Below are 25,072 nucleotides of genomic sequence, written 5' to 3'. Positions count from 1 at the left end.
TTAAGTGAAATACAGAACAGCTATTTCAAAGTTCCTTTGTGTTTTACTGTGCAGGTGGCACCCGCCTGCACTTAAAGAGCGAGTGCAGTGAGTTACTGCAACTGCCTGCAAGTGGATGTCTAGAGGGTCCATAGGACCCCAGTGACCACTTCTAGAGGACTGCAATCAGGGGGGCGCACTGTCACACCTTTTGTGGTGCACTGTCAATGCAGCTCCTGGCAGCTTCTTTCCTTATGTGCCTGGGTCCATTTTTTGGCATTGGTGAGGACCTAAAAGGTTTCCTGATTTGCATGGTGCCATGCCCAAAATTCAAATGAGGGAACACCCTTTTAAGATAGCTCTGGCGCAACACATGCGCCAGAGCTATCTGTATTACAGATGGGGCTGCACAAGAGTCAGTGGCTCCTTTTATAATATCGAAGTGCTGTAGGGGGGCACTAAGCAGGTGCAAACACCCATTACATTCCCGGATCACTTCGGTACCACGGGCCCTAATTGTCTCAAATTATTGATGAAGTATCACTCTTGAGTTGGGATGTGTTTAAGTTACATTGAAAAGGAGAAGGTGTCACCATATGGGTCAGCTTTGTCAAACATCAGAGGGCCTCAGGAGTAGGTGACAGCAGCCTACTGATTGCTCATTCTGATGTCATCTAAAAGGAAAACTATTCTTTAAACAGCAGAACCTGTGCCTTAGAGGCGCACAGGTTGTTTTTTTAACAAAGTTCCTTATTTAGGCATGCACATACAGGGACAGAGGTCTTCGGTCCCTTGGGAAATGCCATCCCTTTGTTAGCCGCCAATCACAGGATCTAAATAGGTGACCTGCCTAGTTATTATTAATTACGCAAGTAAGTGTGTGACTGTCTCTGAATGAACATTTTGTGATTCAACATATTAGAACATAGGCCACATTGCACAAAGACAAGCAGGTTACAAACTGTTAGTGCACAATGTATTCACACTATTTGGAACCAACCTGTGCACATATCAGACCATTAGTCTCACATCTTCTTTTTGACAGGTAGATTTCTTCTGTTACTGAAAAAGTGTAATTCAGTTAGTTATAGATTATTAGTTGAAGTACTAAATTGTCAATACAACATGGTCACCACAAGCATGTAGCAGCATGTTACTAAAACCTCAAATGAATGCAGAAGCAGAGCTTCTTATCCATGAGTCATATTTCATGCATTAGTGACTGGCACCATGGGTCGTTCTCTGAGCCAAAAGATGTTTGTAGTGTAACATTGGCCAGACTTATGCTGAATCCTCAGCCTTTACTCTCAATGTAGAGGGCTTTAATTTCTGGCAAGTTATGTGTAATTGATAAACAGATCTGAGAAAAATCTTAATCCCCAGTTATAAGAACCACATAATACCTGCAGGTAATACTGTCCGCAGGATATTCACACAGAATATCAAATTAAACATATCCCCTTACCAAAATATCGTCAGCAAGAATATTGATGTCAAGAAGATCGAATTTAAGTAATATCTAATCTTAAAATATTGAAGTCATACATATAGGTTGCAAGAATAAAGCTGTTTAAATCATTGTTTTTAAATTATTGTTATGTATTTTAGTATATATTTTAAATATGTTTGATGCAATTGTTTTGTAAAATTATTGTTTGTTTTTAATGTGTTTAATTTATAGTAGTTATTAAATCAAATATAATAATAATTATTTTTGTTAGCACTGTAGCAGGTTGTGGGTTTATAAGGGTATGTAAGTAATTTAAATGTAAGTATTTAAAAGGCAGTTGTTAATCAATATTAATTAATTAATTGATAATAATTGTGTTTATTCAGTAATTAATCCCTTTTTTAGGTGTAGGTAGCAGTGTTTATAGAGGTAAAGGGTGGGAAGTAATTCAATTTGAATTAACTAATTAGTATTTGTTAATGAATATTAAATAATTAATTGATAATTAACTGTGTTATTTGAGTCATACATTTTCGTTTTTAGGGGCGGGTTGTGGAGTTTATAGGGTAAAGGGGGAAAGCAATGTAATTTAAATTAATTATTAATGTGATGTTATTTAATATTAAATACATAATTGATAATTAATTGTGTTTATTGATTAGTTTCTTTTTTAGGTGCGGGTTCCTAGGAGTATGAGGTGGCAAGTAATTTCATTATACTAAATTAATATTTATTTATTGTAAAATAATATTTAAATAATTAACTTGTTATTTGAGTAATTTTGTGTTTTAAATTGTTAATTAATAGTAATTATTGAACTGGTAAATACTTATGTTAAAATTGTAAGTAATGGTTATTAAATTAATTCATTTGTTTCATAAATATGTATGTTTCAATTTTTATATATGAGTTTACTTTTTTAAAAGGAAGCCTATTTGTTTTATTAAAATATAGATTTAAATATATTTTATTTTTTATAAATGAATTAGTATTTACTATATGTTGATTTTAATATTGTGTAAATTACACATATTTTAAAATTGTTATTTATACAACTATTATTGTAAATGATATTTTTTTCAATATTTCTGTGCTTACTTTTTTAAGTATAGGGAGGTGATATTTTTCATTCTTTATTTTTGCCTCAATTTTTTTGTGGTCAATATTCTGTCAGTGAACCGCCAGCAGAAATGAAAAAAAAATGGTTCTGGTTTTCTCGGACTCATATTATCTTTTCATTCTGAATTTCGCAGATTACCATTACATTATATTATTATTTTCACACATTTTGCCACATGTTACCTAGTGAAATTTGAGTGTGTAAAAACTTCAGAATCTGAGCAAAATTTGTGCACACGTTATAGTAGCGTTTTCTTTATTGCAAATTATCAACATACAGGATGATAGACTGATACTTTTCAGCTATAGCCTTCTACCAGTTCCTAGAGTGTGTGTGTACATAATGTCCTTTTTAAAATGACCACCATCCTTATCACACCTTGAAGGTTAAAAACAATTTGTGATCCCCAGTAGGTAGTTATAGTTAAGACCTAGCTTCCGTAAACAAAATATTTTCTGTTTTGTGACTAACATTGGTGCAGTTTGATGAATCTTCATGAGATTTTCAAAACTAGGGGCAGATGTATCAAGATTCCGATTTGCGAATTCTAAATTGGAATGTATGTACAAAATAGCTATTTTTTAGCGATTCCTTAATATTCTTTATTTGCAAATTCGCATTTTGCGAGTTCGCAAATAAGGAATAATTTCCAATGCATTCCTATGGGCCAGGAGGCCCATAGGAATGATAGTGCAATAATTCTCAAATTGCGAATTCGCAATATGCTAATCGTAATTTGAGAATTATTTAAAGGGTGCAGGAGTGTCTCAAAGACACCCTGCTGCACCCCTGAAATGTACATGTGTGTGCATGTGGCACACATACATGCCCTATGGGCATGTATGTGTGTCACATGCCACCCTCACAAATGCCAAATAGGGCATTTTCAAAAGAAATTGCAAATTACCACCAACTACAAGTTGGTGGTAATGTGCGATTTCTTAACACAAATTCGCAATTTCTAAAAGTTACATACATATCATTTAAGGAATCGCAAAAATAGTGATTCCTTAAATGCTATGGCAAAATAAGGAATCACACTTTTTTGCCGATCCTTCAATTGCGATTTTTTGTTACATTCCAAATAATGCTAAAAGGCCGTTTGCGAGTCGCAAAAGCCTTGATACATCTGGCACCTAGTGTACAAGTCACTTCAGCTGCTGCCTGGAAAGTTTTGAGTAAACCGCTAAGCGTGGACAGAAAAAATCTGGTGATACAAAACATGTGATCCCCATGCAATTTCCTATATGGATTTTAGACTCAATTACAGTCCGAACCTATGGATGGAATTACATCAAATTTGTCACAAAACTAGTTCTTGGTCCAGAAAGAGCCCTTTTGTAATTTGGTGTAAATCCATTCAGTAGTTTAGATTTTATTAATGTAAAAAGAAATCTTGATATCTAAGGACGGGAATCATTTGAGGTGGATCCACGGATCAACGATTCAACAGCAATGTTGTGGTTGGCTGTCAATTACCTGAATGAAAAGCTGTGCCTGCCATTTTATCTATAAGGGACATGGTACAGGAGCCTCAAAATTGATTTGAAATATAATAGAAGGGGTCATGACAGCAGTACCCTGTCCCCCTGCGTGCAACGTAGACTTCTGTGAGGGACTCTTGATGGGTAAGAAATTGCCTAAAATGTTTTTTCCCAATGTGCGAGGATCCTTGGCCATTGTGGCATTCAGTTCTAATCATCATGTGAATCAGCTGATCCAGCAGCCAATAAAAATATACATATACTCACATGCCAACTTACACACGCTGTAGTATAACCCAACACTAGCACTCCCACACCCACTCACAGACCCACCCAGCAACTCACACACCTACTCACCAATCCATACAGGGACTCGTATACCCACTCACTGACCCATACACTCACCCACCCACTCACAGACCCTCACAGTCATGCATACACCCACTCCCTGACCCATACAGACATGCAGACACCCATTGACAGACCCACACAGCCACTAACACACCCACACACACAGCCATATAGAGACTATGAAACCTACTCACAGACCCAGTCACGCACACATCCACAGAACCACTCAAAGACCCAAACAGCCACTCACACACCCACACAGCTACTCACACACTTGCTCAACAACCTATACAGTGACTCATACATCCACTCTCAGATCCATACAGCCACTCACATACCCACTTGCAACTCACATAACCACACATAGACACACACAGCCACTCACACACCCACTCACACACCCACTCACAGACCCACACAGTCATGCATATACCTACTCCAAAACCCATACAGACACTCAGACACCCACTTACAAACCCGCACAGCCACTAACACACCCAAACACAAAGCCATACAGAGACTCAGAAATCTACTCACAGACCCACAGTCACACACACATCCACAGAACCACTCAAAGACCCACACAGCCACTCACACACCCACCCACAAACCCATACAGCTACTCACACACTTGCTCAATGACCTATGCAGTGACTCATACGCCCACTCCCAGATCCATTCAGACACCCACACATCCACTTGCCTCTCACATAACCACACACAGACCCACTTGCAGCTCACATAACCACACACGGACCCACACAGCTCCTCATACACATACTCGCTGACCCACAGAGTCATTAACACACCCACTCAGACATCCTCAAAAACACTCACACACCCAATTAAACACACATACAAAACAACTCAAACACCCATTCACAGACCCACACAACTACTTAAACACCCACTCACATACACAATACAGTCACTCACACACCCACTCACATACCCAGACAGTCACTCACACACCCTAAAAACCACTCACATACCCAGTCACTCACACACCCAATCACATACCCACATAGCCCCTCACACACCCACTCACAATCCCACACAAGCACTTGCAAACCTAAACAGATACTTAAACACCCACTCACAGATGCACACAGTCACCTACACACCCACAGAACCTCACACACAGTGACACACACAAAAAACCACTTACACACCCATTCATTGGCCTACACTTCCAGTTATACACCCAATCACATACCTACATAACCCATCATACACCTAATCACAGTCCCACACAGACACTCACAAACCCATACAGACATTCACACACCTACACAAAAGACCCAAACAGTTACCCACACACCACTCTAACACCCTGAAGACCTCCCACACACAGTGACACACACACAGAACCAGTCACATACTCATTCACAGATTCACACAACCACTCACACACCTACTCACATTCCCATACAGCCACTCACATACCTACATAACTACTCAAATATCTACTAACAGATCCATACAGCAACATGCACACCCACTCACAGACCCACTGACATACCCATACAGCCACTCACATAGGCACTCACCAAGAGATACAGCCACACACACAATTACTTACACACTCACATATCTATGCACGGCTAGTTTCCCCACATATTACATCAGTCCTGACATCTTCTATGATATCTTTGATAACATCAGCGCAGCATTTAAAAAAATATTATCAATGAGAAAATCTTCCATGGTGGGGCGCAAGTTATACTTACGTTAGGGCACAAGTTATAGTTTTTCGTACATATGTATAACTATATTACTCAATCTCTATAGTTTTTTGTGTTTGAAATCTGAACCTAGCAATAGTGTCCGTGTAATTTTTGTTTGTTTTGGTAGAAAAATATAATATATATGTAAAAATGTTATATATATATATATATATATTACCTACTGGCGATAGCCAGTAGGTATATATAGTTAGGATTTTTTTCCTATGAGACTTTTGAAAATTCTATGTCTAATAACTTTGGCGTTTGTGGACGGAATCGGCTGAAATTTTCAGGAAAATGGCACATTTTGTTTCTGAGCAGCTCCTGAAAATTTGGGGGGGGTTCGTCAAGGGGGGGCCGAGAAAAAAGGGGGGTCCCAAAACGCGTTTTTCCCATGTTAATTTCCATAGGGCGGTTGGACTCACTTTTAGCCCGAACGGCTGAATGGATTTCCACGAAACTTGGCAAAATTGTAGGGACTGTTAGCCCGATGTGCCTTTGCTAGGTCTCAATATATGTGCTTCAGTGGATTTTGAGAAATTAACGTTTAAATCAAGATATATATCTGTAACAGCGCTCCGGGCAGCGCTCCGGTTCGCGAACTTTTCGCGTATCGGAACTTTGCAAAGCGAAGCTGATTGGCTCTCCGGTGTCTGTCAACATTCTAAACAGTCCGGTGCGGCCGCCATCTTGTCTCTCGGTAGGATCGAGAGACAAGAGGAGGCCAAAACAAAGGGGGAAATGAAGGAAAGGGGGCAAGGTAGACCCCTCCTGACCCCCTGGGATTGATGAGGGGGATATTATAGAGCCACGCCGGGCCCAAAAAAAAAAAAAAAAACATCCGATTTTTTCGCCGTAGAGACGCGTCTTGGTTCGCGAACCGGGCAGCTAACCGGGCAGCTAACCGGGAAGCTAACCGTCAGTGTAACCAAAAAAAAAAAAAAAATCCGATTTTTTCGCCGTAGAGACGCGTCTTGGTTCGCGAACCGGGCAGCTAACCGGGCAGCTAACCGGGAAGCTAACCGGCAGTGTAACCCAAAAAAAAAATCAGATTTTTTCGCCGTAGAGACGCGTCTTGGTACGCGAACCGGGCAGCTAACCGGGCAGCTAACCGGGAAGCTAACCGGCAGTGTAACGGGAGTCTGAGGAGTAGCTGATTGGCTGTCAATATTGTAAACAGTCCGGAGCGGCCGCCATCTTGTCTCTCGGTAGGATCGAGAGACAAGAGGAGGCCAAAACAAAGGGGGAAATGAAGGAAAGAGGGCAAGGTAGACCCCTTCTGACCCCCTAGGATTTATGAGGGGGATATTATAAAACCACGTGGGGCCAAAAAAAACCAAACAAAAAAATCCGATTTTTTCGCCGTAGAGACGCGTCTTGGTACGCGAACTGGGCAGCTAACCGGGCAGCTACCGGGAAGCTACCGGGAAGCTAATCGGCAGTGTAACGGGAGTCTGAGGAGAAGCTGATTGGCTGTTATCATTGTAAACAGTCTGGAGCGGCCGCCATCTTGTCTCTCTGTGGGATCGAGAGACAAGAGGTGGGAAAAAAAAAGGTGTAAATGAATGAAAGGGGTAAGGCAGACCCCTCCTGAACCCCTAGGATTGATGAGGGGGCTATTAAAGTTCCCTGGGGGGTGAAAAAAAAAAATTTGCGATTTTCGCGGTAAAGGTGCTTCCTGGTACGTTAACCGGGCAGCTAACCGGCAGCGTAACGGGAGTCCGACATATTGTGTTTTTTGAACGTTTGTGATATGTGCACGTGTGGATTTTGTCTAATTAAGGTTAAAAAATATATATATATCTTTAAGCGTGTTCTGGCGCGCTTACGTTTTGGGTTTGGTTTGCGCTGCAGAGACGATACGTCACGGTTATGCGATGCATCATGAGGCGTCTCACGGGCTACGTGATACGTCACTTAATAAAGAATATATTTTACAGCTATAGATATTAGCTTTTAAAAAACCAATGAAATTCACAGAAAAAACCATAGGTTATAGACCATATATAGTTAGGAATTTGCATTTACAAAACCTTGAAAATTCACTGAAAAAACCATAGGTTATAGACCATATATAGTTAGGGATTAGCATTTAAAAAACCTTATTTTATTTGCACAAAACCATTGAAATTCCATATATAGTTAGTTGCACTAACTATATATCGCGGACCCGCAATCCACTGCTAATGATGTCACATATTACATCATTCATGACATGGTCAGTGACATCACTGATGACATCACTGATGACAACACCCAGTGACTGTATGTTTCTGTAAAGTTAAAATATGTCTTACATATTGAAGAATGAGTGGATGTATAAGTGTCTGGATGAAGGATTTAGTAGGTGCATGACTGACTGTATGAGAGAATGATTAAATGTGTCTCACTGAGTGCATGGGTTAGTGATTAAAGTGTCTTAATTTGGCAATCAATATTTATGTTCTTCTGTAAACTGCTGCATGTTTAAATCAGTAGCTATATCAGTAACTATATGGGTTATTGAATGGTTGCCCAAGTATTTGTATGGGAGACTGAGTGTGTGTGTGGGTGGCTGGGAGGTGTATAACTCTGTGCATAGATGTGTGAGCGGTTGATTCCCTAGGTGTATGGGTTCAAAAGTGCATGTAGAAACAGCTGTATGGACAGTTGACTGTGTGCATGAGTATATTGGTGAGTGAATGGATATCTCAGTTCTACATGTCAAAGTAAGTACATATGTAAAGCACACTCCATGTGAGAGTTGACATATATAAATAACTGAACATAAGAGTCAGTGAATGTGAGAGTGGCTGTATGAATCATTGTGAACTTGTATCAAGGATTGTATAAGAGAGTAAATATGTGTTAGTATATGTTTGAATAAGTAAGGTGTGTATAACTGTATAGTTAAGGAAATGGAGATGTGATTGATTCTTTGCATGACTGAATAGGTGTGTGAGTAACTCCATGGATGTGTGACAGTCTGTGAGTGCCTGTTTACACTGAGTGTATCAAAGGTTATATTAGAGTCTGAAGATGTATTATCACATAAATGATATCATCAGTGATGTAATCAGTAATGTCAAATGAGATGTCAGTGATGTCATCAGTGATGTCATTTGAGATGTCATCAGTGATGTCATCAGTGATGTCATTTGAGATGTCATCAGTGATGTCATCAGTGATGTCACTGACCATGTCATGAATGATGTAATATGTGACATCATTAGCAGTGGATTGCGGGTCCGCGATATATAGTTAGTGCAACTAACTATATATGGAATTTCAATGGTTTTGTGCAAATAAAATAAGGTTTTTTAAATGCTAATCCCTAACTATATATGGTCTATAACCTATGGTTTTTTCAGTGAATTTTCAAGGTTTTGTAAATGCAAATTCCTAACTATATATGGTCTATAACCTATGGTTTTTTCTGTGAATATATATATATATATATATATATATATATATATATATATATATATATATATATATATATATATATATATATATATATCCACACAATCCACACAATCTTCTTTTCCAGCAAAAAAAGAAGCGCTGCACACCGGATTCCTTGAGGTAACAAGCGCTTTCTTTTCCAGAACACCCAGGCAATTACACGGTTATAATTCAATGTCCTTCCTTATGCGTTTCAGCTAACTGGTAGCCTTGGTCACAGGTGGAACTGATGTGGCAGACTGCATGACGTTTTCTCTTTTCAAACTCCTGGTTGAACTACAAGGTGCTGTGTAGTCACCTCGTAGACTGCAAGTCCCAAAATGCACTTTGGCGGTTATTTCACATCCCTTTTGCCGTTTTACATTCTCTGTAATTACCGTTTCCAGTCAGAGTACTAAGGCTATAAAATAACTCGGGTCACCTTTCAAAGTGTTCAAATCTATACCACATGTTGTAGCTGTGTTCATATTGCAAAGCCTCCTGTACAACCGGAATCCCCAGGCAGAACAACAGTTGTCATTTTGCACTCCCTAGCCGAATGTCCACCGAGTTTCAATATAAGGCAGGTCATTCCATACCTTTTTTACTTGGTAACATTCAGGCGGGTCTGGCTCACTACATACTCTCCAACATTATTTTCTCTGTCACGAGCCTAACCACTTACAGGGGCGCCTCGGCGCTGGGGGACGGAGGTCCTCCTATAAATCCACACAACCTTCTCTTCCAGCAGAAAAAGAAGTGCTGCACACCGGATTCCTTGAGGTAACAAGCGCTTTATTTTCCAGAACACCCAGGCAATGACACTGACACAGTTATAATTCAATGTCCTTCCTTACGCGTTTCAGCTAACTGGTAGCCTTGGTCACAGGTGGAACTGATGTGGCAGACTGCATGACGTTTTCTCTTTTCAAACTGCTGGTTGGACTACAAGGTGCTGTGTAGTCACCTCGTAGACTGCAAGTCCCAAAATGCACTTTGACGGTTATTTCACATCCCTTTTGCCGTTTTACATTCCCTGTAATTACCGTTTCCAGTCAGAGTACTATGGCTATAAAATAACTCGGGTCACCTTTCAAAGTGTTCAAATCTATACCACATGTTGCAGCTGTGTTCATATTGCAAAGCGTCCTGTACAACCGGAATCCCCAGGCAGAACAACAGTTGTCATTTTGCACTCCCTAGCCGAATGTCCACCGAGTTTCAATGGCTGCTAGTGGTTTTCCCCTCCTGTGCTGCATATGCAGGATCCCCATTGTTCATGACGAGCTCAGCTCGTCATAAGCACACGACCAGTGTACTGCATGACGAGCTGAGCTTGTCATGAGCAGCGAAGGGGTTAAGGCAGGTCATTCCATACCCTTTTTACTTGGTAACATTCAGGCGGTTCTGGCTCACTACATACTCTCCAACATCATTTTCTCCGTCACGAGCCAAACCACTAACAGGGCGGCCTCAGCGCTGTGGGACGGAGGTCCTCCTATAAATCCACACAATCTTCTCTTCCAGCAGAAAAAGAAGCGCCGCACACCGGATTCCTTGAGGTAACAAGCGCTTTATTTTCCAGAACACCCAGGCAATCACACGGTTATAATTCAATGTGTTTCCTTATGCGTTTCAGCTAACTGGTAGCCTTGGTCACAGGTGGAACTGATTTGGCAGACTGCATGATGTTTTCTCTTTTCAAACTCCTGGTTGGACTACAAGGTGCTGTGTAGTCACCTCGTAGACTGCAAATCCCAAAATGTACTTTGATGATTATTTCACATCCCTTTTGCCGTTTTACATTCTCTGTAATTACCGTTTCCAGTCAGAGTACTAAGGCTATAAAATAACTCGGGTCACCTTTCAAAGTGTTCAAATCTATACCACATGTTGCAGCTGTGTTCATATTGCAAAGCGTCCTGTACAACCGGAATCCCCAGGCAGAACAACAGTTGTGATTTTGCAATCCCTAGCCGAATGTCCACCGAGTTTCAATTTAAGGCAGGTCATTCCATACCTTTTTTACTTGGTAACATTCAGGCGGATCTGGCTCACTACATACTCTCCAACATTATTTTCTCTGTCACGAGCCTAACCACTTACAGGGGCGACTCGGCGCTGGGGGACGGAGGTGAGAGAGCGCAAACTGAACAAAATGTATGAGTAAATGCTATGAGTGCTGAAAATATATTCACCTATACCTTGAAATGTGTAGCTAGTCTAGAGATTTTATATAGAAGTAGAATTAATGTAGAAATGTGTGAAAAAGTATAACCTTATTAGACGTGATTAATCAGGATCCATGTTTTGTAGCTGCGAATGGAAAAAGATCATGCTGTAAGGCATAGAAGGGAATGGGCCTTATGGCTAGGTCAGAGGGGTTTAGAAACATAAATTGTTTCGCATAGACATGGACAGCACTAATGTTACACTGATTTGTTTATTCATTGAATTTATATTCCATAGATGTGTTTTCTTATTATGCCATAGAAAGACACTAACATGTTATTTTAGTTAACTTGCGAAAGGGTTGTAGGCCTGAAATGATGAAAGGATTTTTGAGTTGCACGTACTGGTACAGGCCGAACTGTGTCAGGGGAAAATGTTGCAAGCTTCTGTTAGAAGTCTATGAGAAATGAAGATTCAGCTACGGATGTCTGTCTGCAATTGTGAGGGGATCCAATTAATAATTGGATGAATAGAACGTTGTTCAAGAGATTGGTGCAGACATGGAGGAGGGTTCAGGAATGTTTTAGGGGGTATCGGCGGGCCGGAGAAGAGTCTGAGAAGCAAGGTCAACGCTAACGCACGAGACCCAGAGGAAAAGCAACCTGGAAAAAGCCAGAATTGTCATCACGTGAGGGGCGTCTCGCAAGGGGCGTCTCAAATGTTATTATGTTTTGTATTAGGGACAGCACCCCGGGGTGGAGTTAGAGCAGATGCCTGAGGACCCTTTAGAGAGCGGATGGGTAGGCAGAGAGGGGTCATGACTGGCGATCATAGGTTTTCATCTAGAGACTAAGAGTGGGTGACCTCCTTAGGAAGTCATTCACATCTGACACCTTTTGATAGGTTGGGATTCTGTTAAGTAGGGATACCATCCAGAGCAGGGTAGGGACAGCCTAACCTGAACCTTTCACTCCTGCTGTAAATGACGGAGAGATCACAATACGTGTCTATGCTTGCAGCCCTTTTGATTTTAGAACTGGTACTCGTAGTGTTCTTTGCTCGCCTGAGGGCTTTTAGAGAGCACATGTATGTAGTGGTGCCCGTATATCTTTTGAATCTCATTCTGAGATGCCTGTATTTGCAGTTAACCTTAACCTTGTAATAAATCTTTAAAAGCTAGAAGTAGTTTGTTGTTTTTCTGAGTCGAGTCATCATTAGCAAAGTTAACCTGGTATTGGATGCACTTTCTTTCCTCAAAGACAGGCAATAAAGGTTCAGTTGACCAAAACGGGGTTTAGATCTAGAGTGATAAGATAGAGATCTACAATCTCGCCCTTGCAGAGGTCCTCCTATAAATCCACACAACCTTCTCTTCCAGCAGAAAAAGAAGTGCCGCACACCGGATTCCTTGAGGTAACAAGCGCTTTATTTTCCAGAACACCCAGGCAATCACACGGTTATAATTCAATGTGTTTCCTTATGCGTTTCAGCTAACTGGTAGCCTTGGTCACAGGTGGAACTGATTTGGCAGACTGCATGATGTTTTCTCTTTTCAAACTCCTGGTTGGACTACAAGGTGCTGTGTAGTCACCTCGTAGACTGCAAGTCCCAAAATGCACTTTGACGGTTATTTCACATCCCTTTTGCCGTTTTACATTCTCTGTAATTACAGTTTCCAGTCAGAGTACTATGGCTATAAAATAACTCGGGTCACCTTTCAAAGTGTTCAAATCTATACCACATGTTGCAGCTGTGTTCATATTGCAAAGCGTCCTGTACAACCTGAATCCCCAGGCAGAACAACAGTTGTCATTTTGCACTCCCTAGCCGAATGTCCACCGAGTTTCAATTCAAGGCAGGGCATTCCATACCTTTTTATATATATATACATATCGCCAGTAGGTAGTTATAGTGAGGACTTTTTTCAATGCAAAATCTCAAAATTCTATTGTGAATAACTTTGGCACCGGTTGACGAATCTGCCTGAAGATTTCCTCAAATTTGCCTCGCGGAGCTTCGGTCCTTCTTTGAAAGTTTGGGGGGGATTCGTGAAGTGGGGGCCGAGATAAAAGGGGGGTCCCAAAACGTGTTTTCCCCATGTTAATTTCCATAGGGCGGTCGAACTCACTTTTAGCCCGAACGGCTGAATGGATTTCCACGAAACTTGGCAAAATTGTAGGGACTGGTATCCTGATGTGCCTTTGCTATGTCTCAAGATATGTGCTCCAGTGGATTTTAAGTAATTTAGGTTAAAAAAAAATATATATCTATGGCCGCGCCCCGGTACGCACACTGGGGCGCGCTCCGGGCGCGCCACGCGAGGTGTGCACGGAAAGCTGATTGGCTCTCGGGTTTCTGTAAACATTCGAAACAATCCAGAGCGGCCGCCATCTTGTGTCTCGGTAGGATCGAGACACAAGAGGTGGCAAAAACAAAGGGGGAAATCACCATAAGGAGGCAGAGTAGACCCCCCCTGACCCCCTAGGTTTGATGTGGGGGCTATAAAAGGGCCCCGCGGGGCAAAAAAATAAAAAAAAAAATGTTTTGATTTGCGCTGGGGGAGCGCCCGTTACGCGCACCGTGGAGCGTACCGGGGGGTTATCCATAAGAAAAAAGAATGATAGAGTTTAAAAAAAATGTAGCCTTTTTTATAATTTGGAGGTAGTTCTAAAAAGAACTGTTTTTTTTCTTCTTTTTGTTGTTTTTAATATTTTGTTATGTTTTTTTGAACATTTTGTACTTTTTTGGCTTTTATGAACTATTTTGTATTTTTTTTGTTATTTTTATGGGGAGAAACAAAAAACAGGGAATTGAAAATGGCTCAACTTGAGTAAAAAAAAAAGGAAAAAATGTGTTTTTTTTGGGGGCAATTGTGGTTGTCACCAGCAAGGAGGATGAGCTTTAGGCTCTGCTCACCATAGGAGATGGTCTTACCACAAAAAATACATGTTACCCTAAATTCTCCAAAACGTGGTTGTATGCAAGGGATTGTCTCCCTTGCCTCAGGTCCCGATGGAGTGGGTTGTTTTCGTTTGGAGGTGCTGGGTGTAGATTGGGGAGAGTTGCTGGGCAGTTCTCTCATCTGCGGCAGCATAGTTGTTCGGATGCTTGCGCTGCATGTGTCTAATCATGGTATTATTCCCAAATGTATATTTTTTATTTGGGTTACCCCTTGAAAGTTCCATGTCACAGATAAGGCAAGTCACCTTTGCCGCATTAATTTTCTTTTTTCCCTCAGGGATGGAAAATAACTCCCATACAATGTGTGGCTTGGGTTGGTATGGGGTATTGTGTTCTTCCAGCCACCTTCTCCTGCTCCCCTCCTCCTCTTCCTCCTCTTCCTCTTCTTCTTGACCACCAAAGTGATGTTGTGGTGGTCCTCTTGGTGGTGGTGGTGGTGGTGGAGATGCTCCAGCTGATGCTGCTACTGTAGCCATTTCAAAGTACAAAATATACCTCAAAGATTTCAAAACAGGTCTTCCTCAGTCAAAGGACAAAGTCAGAATAAGGAAAAAAGGTGGGGGCTTTCATCATTTGGAAAAAAAAATGTCCTGAACTAATGGGAAGTGTTATTTTCAGGTCACAAGACCAGGGGTTTCATCATTATGAAACCAAAACTGTTCTGCACCAATTAAAAGTGTTATTTTCAGGTCACATGACCCGACGCGCTTACGCGACGCGCCCCCGGGCGCTGGGTCGCGTTGCGTAAGAGCGTCGGATGCTTACATTGCACGATCGTATGCGCTCGAGTGCTTCCGGGTGCGTTTACGCCGTGTGTATCATGTGGACGCGGCTACGCGGTACTTCACAATGATGTTTTCGGTCGCGGCATTGGCGCTAACGGGATGCTCCCCGTGCGCGACCCGAGGCGCTTCAAAAGACTACGCTTTCCGGGGCGCTCACCGGGGCGCGCCCCGGGAGTGCTCCAGGGCAAAAAAAAAATATATATCTACATTAAAAAAATTGTTTTAAATACAAATATAATATAGGATTCATTCATTTTTAAAAATATTACATTTCATAGCTATAGACATTAACTATTAACAAAATTTTGAAATTCACTGAAAAAAACATAGGTTTGGGGCTTTATATATAGTTAAGAATTAGCATTTAAAAAACCTATGAAATTCACTGAAAAAACCATAGGTTTCACACCAGTTATAGTTAGGAATTAGCATTTAAAAAACCTATTAAATTCACTGAAAAAAACATAGGTTTCACACCAGTTATAGTTAGGAATTAGTATTTAAAAAACGTATTAAATTCACTGAAAAAACCATAGGTTTCACATCAGTTATAGTTAGCTGGAAATGTTACTGACATAAAACCATTGAAATTCCCACGTTATAGTTAGTTGGACTCACTATAACTTGCGCGCCTGCAATGCACTGCTGATGACGTCACATATTACATCACTCATGACATGGTCAGTGACATCACTCATGCCATCACTGATGACACTATCCTTGTGACAGAGTGACAGACCTCCTTTTAGTGTAATGTAACCTTTGGAACACATATTCAAAAATAGAAACTAACATTTTCGAAAAATGGAGATACCCATACCAGTTACAACAACCAATTCAGTAATTCCACCATCTATATACACATCCACTCATTCACCAACAGTTCTATATAGTCACTCATACATATACTCACTCATCATATGTAGTGATACACCTATACATCCTGTTACACACCGACAGTCATCCAAAAGTTACTCACACACATACTCACACATGCAAATAAACTATTGAACATCCATTTATTTCTCATATACAAGTATACACACACTAGCACATTACTTCTAAGGATACTTACACATACTTACTCTCATAAACAATCACTTATAGAAACACATACTTATTTAAACAGGAACTCTTACAATCTCTCACTCTCACATATACTTACTTATATACATCAATACTTACATATACTAAATTAAAACATATGTCGTTACTAATAAAGACACTAGTGAGACAGTCATTCACTCACTAACACACACATATACACACTCATCCACCCTTACAATCCTACACATATGCTGTCTTCAAAACATATACAAACAGTGAGTCAGTCACCAACCCATGCAGCCACTTATACACAAAGTGAAACACTGATACATATATTTAAATATTTTAAAATTACTCGCTAATATATGTATTCACTAAGATACACTTTATAAGCCAGTTAACCAATCATTTTTTTTTAAAAAACATCCATTTAGACACTTATTTAAAAAGGTATTCTTCCAGCGACCTTTACAAAAACATATATAAAACATATTTATTTTTCAGAAAGATACACATTCACTGGATGGTGTCATCAGTGATGTCATGAGTGATGTCACTGACCATGTCATGAGTGATGTAATATGTGACGTCATCAGCAGTGCATTGCAGGCGCGCAAGTTATAGTGAGTCCACTAACTATAACGTGGGAATTTCAATGGTTTTATGTCAGTAGAATTTCCAGCTAACTATAACTGATGTGAAACCTATGGTTTTTTCAGTGAATATATATATATATATATATATATATATATATATATATATATATATATATATATATATATATATATATATATATATATATATATATATATATATATATATATATATATAAATATATATATATATATAGATCTATATATATATATATATATATATATATATCTATATATATATATATATATATATATAGATATATATATATATATATCTATATATATATATATATCTATATATATATATATATATATATATATATATATATATATATATATATATATAAAATAATTATTCTGTGTATATTTCTTAAACACTGGAAAGAAAGTACTCGCCCTCCAAGGGGACTATAACAAGTTTTCTCTTTACTGGCAACGCATTTCGATCAGGCCATCTTCTTCACAATCCAAAGTTTCACCACAAGTGATCACCATTTAAAGTGTATTTACATGAGATAAACGAAGGACCATTGAGAAAGTGTAAACATGGTAGAAAAACTATTGTCATGATTTTAAGAAAACAGACTTTCCGCCTGTTATTTCAAAGAACACACATCCTGGTTTTAACAGTTAATCTATACATGATCTATGCAAAAATAAATTCATCTTTGCGCATTTAGGTAAATTAGTGCTTCTAAATCAGAACGTGTTTACCCCAGTGGTTGTGAGTTACCAAACAGAAAATTGCCAGGTTGTGATACAATTGCGGACAAGTGGCCTACTAGTTTAGCATGCATTTTTACTTTACCAAATCCGATACATCAATGGTCATAGAAATATATATACAAACAATATGATTCTATCAATGGGTAAAAGAAAACAATTTTTATTTTAGTTTTTAAAATTAAGGGGTGAGGAAGGCTGCTCTTTGCAACTGGCAATCTGTTTTTAAAATACCCCTCACACACTATGAATCCCATAGTGTTATGCTTCATCATTGGGGTCTTCCCATCTCTCTATGGGGCGGGCGTGCTACGATCTATGAATTACGTGGGAGCACTTGATAATTGGGAATAGGCTATGTGTGGTGTGCAAAAATGTGTAAGTGAATTGGGGTGTGTAGGGACTTATATGTAAAAAAATAAAACATTTCCTGGCTAGTGGAAAAAATGATTTATTTGCTTCCCTTGCTGGAAATGTTAAAGAGGAGTTGTGGTAGGGCTATGATGTGCCCTACTTGGTCAACATGTTTCGTAAGCAGTCCCCTACTGCTTTACTCATCAGGACCTCTATTAGTCCCTACTAAAAAAACTCAGGTAACACACTAAACGTAGTATCCCTATTGTCCTAAAAAAAAGAAGAAAAAATTGGCTATTCTATTTCGCAATAGGGCTTGAGTTGGCTTAGTTCATAGGTCGTAGTACGCCCCGCCCAGTAGAGGGACGGGAAGACCCCAATGATTAAACATGACACTATGGGATTCATAGTGTGTGAGGGGTATTTTAAAAACACATAGTGCTTGCCTTTGCCAGCTGCAAAGATCAGCCTTCATCACCCCTTAATTTTGAAAACTAAAATAAAAATATTTTTCTTTTACCCATTGATAGAATCATATTGTTTGTATATACAGCCAAGGAGGGTAATTCTATCGCCACTACCTCTATACTTCCCCCTTTGTTTATTTGCATAGAAATATATACACATATTAAACAAAACAAAACAGAAAAACATCCCTGTTAGACCCACAGGGACTGTTGTGTCCCTAAATGCATTCCCATATCCAAAAATCACATAGTGCTCTGATGTATAGTGGGGAGGAGGGGTCAGCTGGGGTTTGGAGGGGTAGGGGGGTTAGGTAGTGACGGCAAGTGCCCGTCGTGTGGGATTAGGTGGAGGTGAAAGGAAAAAATAGAAGGAAAAAAGGAACAGAGGGAAATCTATCAGAATGTACAAGCTGGGGTGTTAATTTATTCAATCATTGGCATAGTGCCACAGTCCATCTTGTGCAGGAGTCCAATGAGGAGGGTCAACCCTTCGGTGATGGTCAGGATGACCCAGAAGGCTATGTTTCATGTGACATTTTCCAACCTGTTAACACTGCGTCAAGGTGGAGAGCCCTCCCAGAGACACGGTATATACAGAGAAATCATGTATCACTACATAAAGCAGAATAGAGTCAATCATCTCGGGGTACTGATCCTATGAGGATTGAGAGTTCCTCGTCCTCATTCAGGAGGAAGGGGTTCTTTGCCTCGAAGGAGTATTATGTACTTCGACTCCAAGATTCAGAGTTGTTTTTCTCGGTTGCCACCTCGGGGACTTGCAGCCACCCTGTCAACACCAAAGAAAGACAGCATGTTAGTATTTTTGTCATGATGGTTGAGCCAGTGTTTTGCAGTAGAGTAACTGAGGTCACTGTTTCTTATTGCTCTGATGTGCTCCAAAATACGCTTTTTACAGGGAAAATGGTGCTCCCAACATACATTTTGTTGCAGGGGCATACTATGGCATACACACAGTAATCTGTGTTGCAGTTTACGAATTTGGTTATGTTCCCACTTGGTAGAGGATAGGTTTTCCTATTCTTACTCGTGCTGCAGGCCTTGCACAACTGCACTTAAAAAAAACCTTCTGCTGCTGTATCCAACTCTGTTGTTTACTGGTGCCCATGTAGCTGTTGACTAGCATGTCTTTCAGGGAACGTGCCTTTCGGTACGTGACCATGGGAAATTCACTGACTTTCGCTCCTATAACTGGATAATTTTTAACAATGTGCCAGTGTTTCTTCAAAGTTTCTTGGACCATGTTGGATTCAATTTTAAACTCAGTTATCATCCTTATATCGTTTGTCCCACCCCTGGTGCCTGGTGTTTTGACCAAAAGATATGCCCTCTCTTAAGTAGCTGCTCATTCACTAGCTATGCGGAGGATTTTCTCGGGATAACCTCTCTTCCTGAATCTTTGCAACATAGAGTTTTTCACTTTCTCATAGCTCTGGTTGGTATTGCAATTGCTCTTCGCTCTTATTAACTCTCCATAGGGAATACTCTATTTTAGTTTGGGTGGGGGATGGCTTCTAGCGTGAAAGAGGCTATTACCTGCAGGGGCTTTTCTGTGATGTTGGCAACTTTCCTTCCTCCACTCACACACATACATCCAAGAACTCCATCTCTTGTTTGTCACTCTTGTGGGTAAAACATAAGTTGACCTCGTTTTCCCCCAACCCCCTCAAGAACATGTCTAGTTCTGATTTGCTGCCTCCCCATATCATAAATACATCATCGATGTAACGGGTCCAGAACACAATGTGTTTAGTTAGGCATTTATTCACATCACTCCAAACCACCCACTCTTCCCACCATCCCATTAGCATGCAGGCGTAGCTCGGCGCAAAGCAACTTCCCATTGCGGTACCAACCCCTTGCTTGTAGCACTGCTCTTCAAAAAGGAAAAAGTTATTGTTAAGGCACAAAGTTAACATTTCAATGAGCATGCACGTCTGTTCAAACACAAAGACTGATCTATATCTAAAAAAGTGTCTACATGCATTAATGCCGTCCCAATGCTTTATACAGCCAAAATTCTTCTTGCCATGTAATTCCCTCAATCTAATTGACAAAGTTTGTACTGTCTCTACAGTAGGATGGGAGACTCAGCACATACGGGTACAGAAATGAGTCTAAGAAAATGGATGTGTTTTCTAAAAGGCTCGTAATGGCAGATACTATGGGCCTTCCAGGCGGGTTAGTGCTGTCTTTGTGTATTTTCAGCAGCATGTAAAAACATGCTACCGTGGGAAATTTCTTATATAGAAATTTATTTTCATGGTCTTCCAAAAAAGGTCCTGCTCTCTCCAGTGGTCAATCCTGCTGTAAAAATAGCTGGTTGCTGCATCATATGCCCTCTTGCAGGACCTTTCATAATTGCCTGAAAGAGTGAGTTGTCTCATAGCTTCTTTTTGGTACAGTTTGATATCCCACAGCACCACATTCCCACCTTTGTCAGAAGGTTTAATGACAAAGATTGGGTCACTTTTGAGTATCCCTAAGGCTATCCTCTTATCAGGTTTAATGGTATGTGCATGTTTGTTTGAAGTATTGTTCCAGATTTTCATAAGGTCTTTAGTACCTACCCCATGAAAGGTGTCTAGTTTGTCATGTGGCAAGTTTGGGTTGAAAGTGGATCTGGGTCTAAATTTGGTTGGTGCTGTGCCCCTGGTTTCTAAGCCCATCTGTTCTAGATCTCGTTCATCTGCCCACTCACTCAATTCGCCTCCCAATTCAGCCAGACATGCCAGACCCTCAACATCCTTGAGGCATAGGTCTTCTGATAGTCTACCATTACCACGCTTGCCTGCATCTTCTGTTTCTATGGTGTGTTTTTCCTTATTTAAAAATATTTTCATTAGTTTCAGTTTGCATAGATATAAAAACATGTCAACTCTTGTTTTACTATAGGTAAAATTGGCTGTTGGTCAGAACGTAATGTCCAGTACTAGTATGTTTTTTCAGCCAATGTTAGTTCATGTGAGGATAAATTCACCACTGTCAGGTTTTGCTCACCCATCATCGTCATTTCTTCTGCCTTGTTGTCCTCCCATATGGCATTGTTTTCTTTGTCTTTTCTTCCTCCCCTCCTTGTCTGTTTCCTCTTGTGCTTGCGCCTCTTCCTCAGGCTCTTTCTCTACCCCTGTCGGGTGGTCTTGCTCTCATTGTCATTTTTGTTGTTGTAAAGAACTGTATTCCTCAAGTGGTTTGAAAGTGAGGGGATCTCTTCCTTGACCCTCCGGTGTCTCCTCTAGATCTGAATATATCTCTGAACCAGATTCAGTTGTGGCAGCCTCTTGTTGTCTCATTGCACCCAGTTGCTTGAACTGTTTAATACTCTCACACGCCCAGCAAGCTAGGTGTCATGCTTCATCATTTGAGCCTGCTCCTCATTGGGCTGGCGCTGCAATGCCCAACGGGCACCCTTAAAGGGGCTCTTTTTTAGAGAAAATGTTGTTCCTCACCATAAGGGTGCAGTGGGGTGAGAGGGCCTAGTCTAATGTAGATGTCAGTAAGGTGAGTTTAAAATAGGTTAAGGATTCCTCAGTAATGCTTTATTAAAATGGGTACCTTACCTAGGGTAAAAGGAAAAAGGAGGCTAGTGTGTTCTCTGCGTTAGGTACAGGAAACTCTACTCTACTCCCTAGTGGTCAACATGTTTCACGCCATACAGTTGTCTAGGAGATTACACTTACAGAAAAAGAAAACCCAATAAAAACATTTGAATATTTATGTAACACTTTAACCAGAGACCCGCCTACCACAAAACCGAACAATGGAAGAATCGATACCAGGAAGAAGCCTTGGTTCAACCTCACACTCCAGGAGGAAAAAAGGAAAATCTCATGTGAAGTCCGGAAGCAGGTATTAATGATGAAAAATGGAAAGAAACTTGATAAGGCGAAATTAATGGCCATGCAAAAAAAATACAAGATACTGCTGAGTAAAGCAAAAAAAATATATCAAGAAGAAATCTGGACAAAATTACTAACAGCTGGTAAAAACAATAATGGTCGGTCATTTTGGGGCATCATTAACAAATTGACAAAGGGCAACCAACTAAGACAAGAGGCAGAAATTGTAGAAAGTAAATGGATCCAGCACGTTAAAAACATGTTTACAGGCAAGGAGAATGGACAAAATTGTCATTGCAAAAAAGAGTGCGGAATATGCGCCAAAAACTTGGCAGTTCCTAGGTGAAGAAGTTATCACCCAATTCCACCTGAACCAAAGTTCAATATATAACATTTTAGTAACAAGAGATTTCACACAAATGAAATGCACTGTAAATAAATGAAAGGTCAAAAAACTCAACCAGTGACTCACAGCTCATCTGTTGTAAAGCCATGACAAGGTCTCAACCTCTTTAAAGGACATTCATATATCTTTCATATGTGTGACACACACACAAAACCATTACCACTGCCTGCCGCGGGACCAGCACTCACATCAACAGGCCCATCACCTTCACATGCCCATATGCCTGACACAGCAACCACACAGGCTGATGGATTGTGTGTACTGGCATTTGGCTAGCAATATGTGTAGGTATCAGCAGCAATTTACTACTCGCACACCAACTGCTAAGCACCGGTCCACAATTATTGGTTGCAAAAATGCCAGTCCACACTTACTTCCAGCCAGGCCCCAGTCCATAGTCACTGCCAGCCAAGCGCCAGTCCAAGTACACCGCCAGCCTTTTGCGAGTCCATGCCCACCACCAGCCAATCACCAATTCTCACACACCACCAGCCAAGCACCAGTCTAAGCCCACTGCCATCCAAGCGGCAATTCACACAGACCGCTAGCCAAGCACCAGTCCAAGCACACCACCCACCAAACTCTAGTCCACACACACGGCCAGCCAAGTGCACACACACCGCCAGCCAGGCACCAGTCCACACACACCACCAGCCAAGAGCCAGTGCACACACACTGCCAGCCAAGCACCAGTGCTCACACACCTCCAGCCAAGCACCAGTCTAAGCACACTGCCAGCCAAGCACCAGTCCACACACGCCACCAGCCAAGAGCCAGTGACTGCAAAACTGCAAACACAAAAGCTGAAACTAAATACATTGCACTAATGCCAACCTTGAAAATGAACAAAACATATAAAACAAAACAAGCCAGGCAGTTTACTTTAACACTCATGGATGCTCCCAAAAGTAATTTTGTAAGTGGTTAATTCTAAAAGAAGCAGGCACACACAGCGCACAGTTAGATGGACTCTCAGGACAGTACATATAAGTCTCCTTCCAAGTACCTCTTTGCCAACGGACTCTATATCTCCTACTGGGAAAGTCTTTTGTGACAATCTAGCCACATCCTCCACCACTACAACTCTAGGAACACTTGCTTGTTCCAATGCAACAAGGCTACCTATCACAGACTCCTGAAATTCAACAAAAGTCATCTTTGACTCAGGAGAACAATCCTTATATACAAAAAAAGCATTAAAGGTTACCAAGTGTAAAAGATGGATGGCCAACTTCTTATACCAAATATAAGCCTTACGAAGAGCAGTGTAAGGTTCCAACCTCTGATGTACTCTATCAACACCACCCATGTGACTATTATATTCTAAAATGCACATAGGTTTGAAACTTGACCCCAAACAGTCACAGGTGAAGTACTTTCATCATGGTTTGGTAGTCAGCATATAGACACCTCTCCTGTCTGCAAACTACACAGCCAAATGTTTATTAGTATGCAACACACTGCACTGTCCCCACTCAAGATTTTTAAAAAACAAGTTCTTTTTGGAAATCTTTATGGTTAGAGGGGGTTGTGCCGCAAGGAACAGTGTTCACTTTGACCAATGTCCTGAATAACTGCATACCAGTGTACAAGTTATCTACATATAAATGGTGACCTTTCTTAAGAAGCCCTCTATCAAGTTTCCACACAATTTACTCACTGACTCTTAAAGTGAGCATAAAACCAGAGAGGGTCAATCCTGGAATCATTCTCGGTGTACACCCTGAAATTAGAAACGGTCACAGAGCATATACATCTTGAGTCCATAGCACGCCCTCTTGCTAAATCTTATAAGATCTTGCCTAAAAACCAAGTGGCTCTTGAACAAGACCAAGACTCATCCTCAGATATTTCTGTCCCTGGAGCATAGATCTCAGAAAATGGATCTACAAAGTGATCAATGGCATGCTGAATCTTAAAAAGACGTTCACAATCAGAGTGATCTTGTGGCAACGCTAAACCATTTTTGCCAAAAAGCAGCATGCAAAACAGAAGCAAATACCAATCACTACTCATGATTGCCTGAAATATAACCGCTGTCATCAAGGGAATAGTAGACCAATATGAAGACATTGATGCCTTTCTTATAAAGCCCATCTAAAAAGTTAAACCC

This window comes from Lissotriton vulgaris, chromosome 2_2 (assembly GCF_964263255.1).
Source record: "Lissotriton vulgaris chromosome 2_2, aLisVul1.2, whole genome shotgun sequence".
Taxonomy (NCBI): domain Eukaryota; kingdom Metazoa; phylum Chordata; class Amphibia; order Caudata; family Salamandridae; genus Lissotriton; species Lissotriton vulgaris.
Note: the sequence above shows the minus strand (reverse complement) of the source record.